We start from the raw sequence: 10,249 nt of genomic DNA on the forward strand, positions 1-10,249 counted from the left end.
ACACATAAATTATAAAAACCATTGTTGAAATTTCCTCTTTTTGATAGTACATCATCGATTTGAAAGAGGATTAACCATAGCTACGTGTAATTCAAAAGGTGAGAGATCACGAATTGAGACGGGAGAAAGTTTTTACTTGCATTAAAGGCATGAGTTTCAATGCATGTATAAATGATTTTACTGGTTTATGGTATCATTCAATTCCCCTCGTGATATTGATATCTTAAAGATAAATAATCAATTTTAGACATTGAGAAAAGTAAAAGTGTTTATTTTATTGGTTACCACTATTTGATACTAAAAATGTTAATTTTACCATTTAAAAAAGAGTGATTTAAGATTCTACGGTTGGCTCAAGCGGCCTGGAGCGCGACCCAAAGTTTTTTGATAATGTTGCTAGCTGTTTTTGATCTGGGGTTTGTCTCTATTCGATTCTATTGGGGCGAGGCCCCATACCAAGGGTCGATAGTTTACTCGGTTCACCATCCATGAAATGTGGGGAATTGCTCAGGGTTTCTCATGCTTTCATACCATGCTGATTTCTAATAAGGAGAAAATGAATCTCACATTGAAACATTGAATGCGTTTTTGTTTTGATTTGTTTGAGTGATTTATTTAGAATAGTGGTAAATATTAAGTTAAGTTAAATTAAAAATCTTTTCTAACAACAAAATATTGTGTTTTATTGTTATTGTGACGTTATATGGTTTGACCGTGTAATGTGGTCACACCTTGATCAACCATGGGCAGACCATGGTGAATCTTTCTTGTCCATGATTAATCAAGGTCAAATAATCTAAACCATGGTCGAACATGTTCAACATAGATAACCATGGTACAATTCGGTCAACAAATTCAACCATATCTAACTATGGTCAAACTAGTTCAAAATGGTTGACCATGGTCATTCATGGTCAGGACGAACAACCATAGTAAACATGGTCAACCATATACATATATTGTTACACATGGATAACCATTATCAAACAATTCTAACAATGGTCGGTTGAACAGGCTCAAAAATGGGAAAACAAGCTCAACAATATTCAAACACGGTCAACATAATCGTCAATGTTCAACCGTGGCTAGCCATAATCAATATGGCCTTGACCATATTCATATATAATTAAAATCTCCGGCCATGGTCAAACAATTGGGGGATTTTCAAAGTATGAATGAGTATCTCGCAAATATGCCGCACTTTCTTGCTTATCGAAAGGGAACTTGCAAGCATTGTTTTGGTAGGTGGAAGATGGAATCCATTCAATTGATGATGAGAAGATGAGGAAAGGAATTTCTTATCATGTTCAATAATACGTCCTCGTAACATACCTCTTTCACACATTTTTTTCCTTCTTTCTATAAATAATAATTAAGGCTTTCTGAAAGAAACTACCTAATCAAGATGAGGAAAGCCATTTCTTAGCATGTTCAATAATACATCCTCGTAACACACCTCTTTCACACAACTTTTCTTTTATTTCTATAAATAATAATTAAGGCTTTCTCAAAGAAACTCCCTAACCAAGATTTATGGATAAAATCTCGAGTACATTAAAAATAGTAAAATAATTCTAAGGGATTTTGGCCGAGAGAATTATGAACGTTAATATAATTTTCATATCTGGGAATTTGTCTAATGGACAATTGTGACCATTACATATTTTATCGGCTGACATCCTTTTCTCTCACCGAGAGTATTTTCTATGTAACCACAAAGGGAATTTATTAAAGTCTGACTTACCTTCTTAATCCCCTACATAACTGCTTGTGCCTATTTTGATATTCTAGTCATCATGCCTGTACTCTTCATGACTTGTAACATACCTAGCGATCTTTGATTGAGACTTGGTCGACTTACGTATCACATATCACATTGTTATATGGTTGTTTACTGCTCACGATTTAGATCATGCGGTGCAAATCCAATGACCTATGCTAGTCTAGCATTAGCCTTGGAATTGGATCGATGTCCATTTGAATATCTTTGTCATCTCTCCTTTTCTCATCACCTAGGTCGTTGCTCTATTTTTGACCGACAACAATTTTTCTTTTTACCCTTTTTCCATGGCTTCCTCCTTTCCTTTTTTTTTTTTGATAGGTTCTTATCGTCATGGGGTGGTTTTCGACCGTCGTTCTATGCAAGGTTTACAAGTAAACCTTGGATTCGCTCACATTTTCTCTCCTTCATTTCCCTCCATTTACCAGGTAGCTTGCTTAGCTAATCTTCCTTTTTATGACTTATTGCAGGTCAGGAATCTAGAAGAAATGACGCTGCTAACGTGTCCAAGGTTATTATTTCAGAACTTAAATAGTTTTGTGCAATTCTTGCTCGCATCTTGCCTGAAAATCTGTGACGTTGTGAGACTAGTTTGGAATGAATCGACTCTTCCTTGCAGGTAGTCGTTGCTACTGCCTTTATATTTCCTTCTTTCCTTACTATCATTTTTCTCACTATACTTACAATTTTTGTGTTATTTGTGGCAAGCGTGCTACTATGAATGAGCACATGATCAACCCTTGGCGTTGTTTCTCCACTATTTAATGTTACATAGTTTCGTAAATAACTACTTTTTGTTGGTATGGGTTTTAATTTCCTTGGAGAAGATCATTAATGAAACCCCTATAGTATTTTCAGGTAATGAATAAAGTGTCTTGTTCCATTTTATGGTTTTCCATCATTTCTGTTATGTGAGATTCGTTTCACCTTCATTATCATTCAATGAATTATTCTTAGATTTAAATCAGGTTTTCTTTTTCACAACGGTAACGAAAAAAATAAAACATTTTCATTAAAATGATGTAGCGCACGTGGTTTGTAGAGATGTTGTTATCTCCTCTTCTCTGGCTCAATACCTGCATGTGTCATGCGGAATTCATAATGAGTAGACCCTTGTAATAGTGTTCAAACTTGTTGTCGGAGATTCTTGAAGACCGGAACATGTATAAAAAAGTATTTCACTGATTCCATAAAGAACCTTTCCCAACATCACCCCATTTTTCTTATGTGAAAGGAATGTATGCGGGGGAACCCTCTCTTGCTCAAGCGATGCTTGTATTAGGGAAATTGGGAACGGACTTGGAAAATATATAGATCGGAGAGAGCACAAGGGTGGACAATTCGCCTACACTGAGATATGTGTCAAAGTGGACTTTGAGAAGGTTCTCCCAACCATAATATTCTTAACAATGGGGAACTGGAAGCACTGTGAGATCCTGGAATATGAACAAATCCCACTTAAGTGTAGTATCTATCATGAGCACAACCATTTGGACAGGGATTGCAAGAAAGCACTGTCTAAAGCTCCAGAGAAACCACAATCGGTACAAGGTGACCAATCATGTCAATGGCAAACACATTAGAAGGGAGGAAACAAAAAAGGACAAGCCAATAATAGGAAACCATATAGAAATGAGGGTGCATCAAATTCAACAAATCCATTTAGGGTTCTTCAATCTTCTGAGGCTACCTAACTAGATCAATAAGAGAATGAAGCAGAAGAAGATGAAGGAATAGCCCAGCGAAACATTTTGGTGAGTTCCATTTTTGTGTTGAGACTCTGTTTTTGAGCTCACACTTGTAACAACCATTTGAAGACATAATAAAGAGGTCAGCATTGGAAGCTAGGACCAGGAGACGTAGCCAGAAAGTCTGGTGAACTCCTTTAGCAATTTTGCTTGTGTTGATGTGTCTGATTGTGTTTATATAATTGTTTAAGTGTCTATGTTATTCGCAATCTTATCGATCCATTGCAATAAGTAACATAGGAAACTTCACACATAGTCTGTAATACCTTTTATCAATTTCAAACAAAAAACACTTCTTTCTTCCACAAGAAAACCAAAGCTCGAGAATTGAAGTACAAAGTAAAGGAAATAGCTCTTGAAGGGAGACCCCCAATAATTTTTTTTCCAGAGATGAAGGAGGAGGCGTTCTCCCATTTTCGCAATTTGTATACATCGGACATGCAAACAGAAGAAAGATAGAAGGAGGCCTTTCTTTCACCATTCAATTCAAAAATCATGGCTCAGGAAAAGGCTCTTCTCATGGAAGAGATCAAGGAGGAGGAAGTGACAGATGCAATATGGGCACTAGATCTAGATAAGGAACCCAGACTGGATGGCTTCTCCATAAGTTTTTATAGCTCCTCCTGGTTTTTAATTAAGGAAGTTTTAATTAGAATGCTCCACTGGGCTAGAATTAATGGGAAATTAGGACGGGGAACAAATTTTTATTTCCTAGCATTAAAATACGAAAGGAGTAAAATGCTTCAAATTTTAGCAGGTTGAGGCCCATTTCCTTGTGCAATGCATGGTACAAAATTATAACGAAAATAAATTCTAGGTGTCTAAAAAGGATCCTCCCTAGACTTATCTCAGAAAATATCTTGGAGTCCCAATTTCGCTGGGCAACCCAAACAAGGAAGATTGGGAGGAAGTCCTGCAAAAATTCCAAAAGAAAATTGTAGGTTGGGGAGCTTATTGGTTTAATTTGGGTGGGAAAACAATTCTGATCAAGGTCGTGCTCTCTTATCTTGCAATATATCCATGCTCAGGTTTGTTAGCTCCAAAATTTATATTAAATCGGATGAGTATTATGATTCAAAACTTTCTATGGCAAGGAGGGAAGAATAATGACAAAAATTTCCATCTCATCAATTCGAACGCAGTTCAATTTCAAAAGGAAAAGGGGGGATTGGGAATTAGGAACCCTTTAATGGTTAATATATCTCCGGGAGCCAAGCTCGTATCGGAGCTGATCTCTCATTCCAAAGAGTGATATTTGAGGCTTTCATAAGGAAATATTTCCATAAATCCCTAATCGAAAGACTTGAGGAAGTTCAATGGACAGGTCGTGGATCTAAAATATGGAAGCTTGTGTAGGAAAATGCCCCTCTTATTGTGGACAACTTGGGATGGCATGCGAGGAGTGGGGCTGCGGAAGGAAACATACCTTCCCACTGATTGAATGGATGAAAGATAACGAAATAAAAATTATTAAGGGACATTTCAAAATGGGATGATATTGGATCCTGGAATGGTTGGGTTTGTCACGGTATTCCTCAAAGACTACAAACATGCTGGAAAAGACCCATTCCCCTCTTGAAGGACCCAGCTGTGGTGAATGTAGACGAGAAAGATACTAGGACCTAGAAAGCAACTGAATCAGTCACCTATTAAGTTAAAGAATGATATCATTTCTTATGGGTAGAATCCCATCCCCAAACACCACAAAATATCCACGTACTAATGGTGTTGTATTTAAAACTATTTATATTTTTATAATTAATAAAGTTGAAGATGCATTAAATTTCTATATATCAGAATCCAAATTAAAATTTAAACCACATTTTCAAGTCACATGACAACTGTTATGGAGTTTGTTAACACAAATTAAATTTCATAATTAATGTATATGTTATACTCTTTGAAAAGCCATCATTAAAAGTGCCTTTTGTTCTTTCCTCTTTTCTACATTATATCATGGCTTTGAAAAGGGACGAACATTAACTACCTGTAATTCAAACAATTGAAGAATTTTCAAAGTGTGAATCATTTTTTGGAAAATATGTCAGGCTCTCACTTAGCAAAAGGGAACTTTCAAGTGCACTTTCAATAGGTGGAAGATGGAATCCATTCAAGAATCTATGATAATGATGACAAGAAGATAAGGAAAATCCTTGCTTATCGTGTTCACTAATACTCCTATAATAGGTAGAAGATGAACTCCATTAAATCCTCTACAATATGAGCCCTATGCTTATCTTATTCAATAGTTCATGCCATACTTTCCATATAGTTTGTTAAGCACACATGGATAGCAAGACAATAGGAAAGATAAATCATTCAGTACATTTTTTTTATTAACATAAGATACACATTTATAGTACAATACGTGACTCTTGGGATTCAGATCCCAAGGTCTCTTGGACTGCTTAGTCTTTTCAGCTTCCACACTAACCCTTTAGGATTAGGTGTCCAACATTCCCCCCCTTAATCCGAAGGGTTATGTATGAGTCCAAGAAGAGAGCTGTAATACAAAATGTGTAAAAAATGCATGGCAGCACTAGGCTGAATGTGCTCTATGAAATGTTGGTAAAAAAGGGCGGTGGTTTAAGGATGACCACCAACACTGGAACGCTTAGTGCAGTTCCCGGAACTCTTCCAAAACTGGAAAGAAACTGAAGTTTTCTGCTAGAGGAAGTTATCCTATTGTTTCAAAGAGGGAAACCTTCAACCATAAAAGGGAGGTCTCACCCCGCATAAAAGGTAAAACTTCAACCTGTAAAGGGAAGTCTCAACCTGTGATGGTTTAAGGATGACCAAAAACTCTGGAATGCTTAATGCAATTCCTGAACTCTTCCAAAACTGGCAAGAAGCTGGTGTCTTCTGCTAGAGGAAGTGTTCTCAATCTGTGATGGTTTAAGGATGACCAACAACTCTGTAATTCCTGGAACTCTTCCAAAACTGGCAAGAAGCTGGAGTCTTCTGCTAGAGGAAGTGTCCGAGATTGCCAACTGAAGGCATGTTCAGGCATCTTTGTCTCTGGCTACAACTCTGAAACTGGTGTGGCAGGTTGTGGCTTAGGCTCGCTTGATGTGACTTTGAAGCTTGTAGATGACCATCAGTTCCCCCCCTGTCAGATAAAAGGTGAGAAGATGGAGAAAACTCAACTGCAAGACTGTTCAATATTCTGGAACAAGTTCTGACATGTGTTTTGAATATCTTCTTGGCTGTTGATGCCCATTGCTAAGAAGCGATCCATCCTAGATGAATCTTTGTTCTTGCAGGATGTTTGTTTCTGAAGCATCTGTTTGAAGAATGAGTGGTTTTATGACAGTGCTTACATGGATGAAGATCAAAACAGTGATCTTTCAAATGGCCAACTCGGTCACAGTGTTGGCATTTTACAATCTGTTGTTTTTTTTGTTGTTGTTGCTGTTGGTGTTGTTGTGGAAGAGGGGCAGAGTCTGGAACAGCTGAAGCTGAACTGTCATGAGGAGCAGGTGAACTGTCATAAATGAATCTAGCACTCTGAAACTGAATGGGCTTGGCATAGTCTGGAATATGAAAGGACAAGTCCTTGTCATATCCAAGACTAGTTCTGTTCTTGTTGTGGACAAGCTGTTCCCAAGGTCTGATGATGGGCTTGGGAAGTGCAGATTGAGTTTCTGCATCTGCATATACAACTGCTGCTTTATTTGAATGAACTGTAACATTATTGATTTGCTGTTCATGGAAGTCTGTTTCATTGTTTTGAATAGAAACAGGTTCAGAATGATGACTCCACTGCTGTAATTCTTCCTGTTGTAGCTTTGTTTCAAGCTGCAAAAACTCAATATTCTCATGTGCAGTTTGCAGAGAGGTTTGGATGTAAAAGAGAGTTTCTTTGTTAACTTTGACCATCTCATCAACAGTGGAATGAATTAGGATATTCAATAACTTTAATGCATCTTCAAGTCTGGCCATTTTTCTTCAATGTCACTTAAAAAAACACAACTGAGGCAACAGCAACAGAAAAATAATATTGTACTCTTACTACAAGATATTGTAAGGGCTTATCAAGTGGCAACAATGTCGCGAAAATGGTTGATGGAGCAGGACTTGAGTAAGCTGGATGTTAACAAGTTAAACTACAATAAACATTTCTCGTCAAGCTACATTAAACATTGGTACAATTGGGCACCTAGTAAATCAACAGTCCACAGTTCGTTTCAAGAATGAACTGGAGCATAACATCACCAATGCAAAGAAAATATATAAATGTGAAGATGAGCTCTATCCTCAACTTCAAACTTCAGAGCATCTAGCTGCTATGGAAATCATGCAAAATCTCTACAAGAAACTGCTCCAAAATCTCTACAAGAAACTTGCAAAAAAATGACTTCCAAAAATGTCTTCAAAAATGCTTCAAATTCACTTCACAATGCTGATCACTTCTCCACGAATCACTTCACTCAGAGGTTGTTTCAAATTGTTCCATGGACAACACCAAATCTGCTTCGAGGTGGCTTCAATACTGCTCTTAAAATCTGCTTGAGCATGTGCCAAGTCATAAAAAATTTGACTTACAAATCATCTATCAGCGTTAACTCCAGAAATTTGGGCGTTTACCCCCATATAAGTGGGGGGTGGCGATGTGCCATGAAGACTGGCTGTTATGGAGGGAGTGCGCAGCCTTAAGTGGAGTCTCGCCCTGGTTCTGGTATTAATCATCGCCAGCTTTTCCATCTTTGACACATATCATGTTAATCTACTGTTATCGTATATTTCATCACAATCTCATGCAATACCGAATTATGGATTGCCTTCGCATGGTTCATCCTTGGTCGGTTCACCTGTTGTAGTTCCTCATAACAGAAGCCCTGTCAATGAGAAGCAAGAAAGACGTGGTATTCCTAAGGTGGAAATTGACCTGAGGCGCGCTCGGGCTTCAATAAGGAGAGCGGTTTTGCATGGAGAACAGAAAGGGGCACCCGGGGGTAACATTTCCACTAGTGACATCTACAAAAATGTCGTTGCCTTTCATCAGAGCTATTGGGAAATGTGGAAGCGTTTCAAGATCTTCTTATACCGAGATGGGGAAACGCCTCTGGTACACATTGGGCCGTGTAAGAATATCTATACGACGGAAGGCAGGTTCATTGACGAGCTTGAACAGGGGAATCGGTTCCTGACATCGAATCCGGAGGATGCCCATGTTTTTTTTCTTCCCTTCAGCGTAACCCTGATGGTGAGCTACATTTACAAGCCCTATTCATATGATCTCAAGCCCTTACAACGCTTCATGGCAGATTATATTCACATGGTTACCAACAAGTACTCGTTTTGGAACAAAAGTCAGGGGGCCGATCATTTCATGCTGTCATGCCACGACTGGGCACCGATTGCATCTAGCGCAAATCCATTATTGTACAACAATTCAATTCGTGTTCTGTGTAATGCCAATGCTTCAGAAGGATTCAATCCGACAAAAGATGTAACACTTCCAGAGATGAATTTATATATTGGTGAAATGACTGGCTTGGTTGGTGGTCAATCTGCTCTGGAGAGACCTATTTTGGCATTCTTTGCGGGTGGAAATCATGGACCTGTGAGACCCCTATTGTTCAAGCATTGGAAAGAGGGCACTGATAGTGATATACATGTCAGTGAGCGTGTCCCCAGTGGATCATCTTATCATGAGTTTATGAAGAAGAGCAAATACTGCCTATGCCCAAGTGGATACGAAGTGGCCAGCCCTCGAATTGTGGAGGCAATTTACAGTGAATGTGTGCCCGTCATAATTTCCAAAAGCTATGTTCTCCCCTTCAGTGATGTACTGAAGAAATTCATTAAAGAATCGATGATGCCGCCATTACTGGACAAGGCGGAGTATCGGATTGTACATGCTACATCAATCTATTATTCGATTTGAAATGCACAGCGAAGTGGAGGGAGGTCGGAGCAGTTTGAATGACACGCACACCAAAAGGAGAATCAAACGAAAATGAAGAGTTTTGTTGAGTAACGCGCAAGCGGAATTGGGATACTACGTTACCATACCATACGTTACCATAAGTTAGCTCTGAGACCATACATTACCATGCGTTTCAATTCAGCACTGGCGCTACTGCTATCGGTTACATTACCAGGCGTTTGAATTCAGCACTGGCGCTACTGCTATCAGTGCAACTCCTCCAACTGAGCCAGCGATTATACTAGTAGTCTTCAGAAAAGGAGTCTTCAGGCAGCGTGCATTTCACTCAGCACTGTTTCAGGCAACGTTACCGTTTCGGCTCTGACATCATTTGGTATGCAGCTTCAGAAGAGCAGGGCGCAGGTACAGCGCAGGGATGGCAGAATTAATGGAGCGTTACAGAAGACTAGGCCAGCTCTAGTCAGCACTATTCAAGGCAACTCAGACCAGTTGCTCAGGGAAAACAGGCCACTCATCATGGCTTTGATACCATGTTAAACACACATGGATAGCAAGACAATAGGAAAGATAAATAATTCAGTACATTTTTTTTATTAACATAAGATACACATTTATAGTACAATACGTGACTCTTGGGATTCAGATCCCAAGGTCTCTTAGACTGCTTAGTCTTTTCAGCTTCCACACTAACCCTTTAGGATTAGGTGTCCAACATAGTTGGATATGTATTAGATTGAATTCAACTTTAGGTTCTAGGAAAATTGCAATCCATGCATTAACTTTTAGTGAGTTACATGTTTTAGCAAAATACAATCTAACAAAACAATT

General features: G+C 38.6%; 1 pseudogene; it reads left to right on the forward strand.

The window, feature by feature from the left end:
• Positions 1–8,161: 8,161 nt before the first annotated feature.
• On the forward strand, positions 8,162–9,958 carry LOC149182722 (putative glycosyltransferase At5g03795 pseudogene; annotated as a pseudogene).
• The last annotated feature ends 291 nt before the right edge of the window (positions 9,959–10,249 follow it).

This window comes from Pinus tabuliformis, chromosome 3_2 (genome assembly GCF_031772625.1).
Source record: "Pinus tabuliformis cultivar Carrire ecotype Pingquan chromosome 3_2, CPIR1, whole genome shotgun sequence".
In the NCBI taxonomy this organism is placed as follows: Eukaryota; Viridiplantae; Streptophyta; class Pinopsida; order Pinales; family Pinaceae; genus Pinus; species Pinus tabuliformis.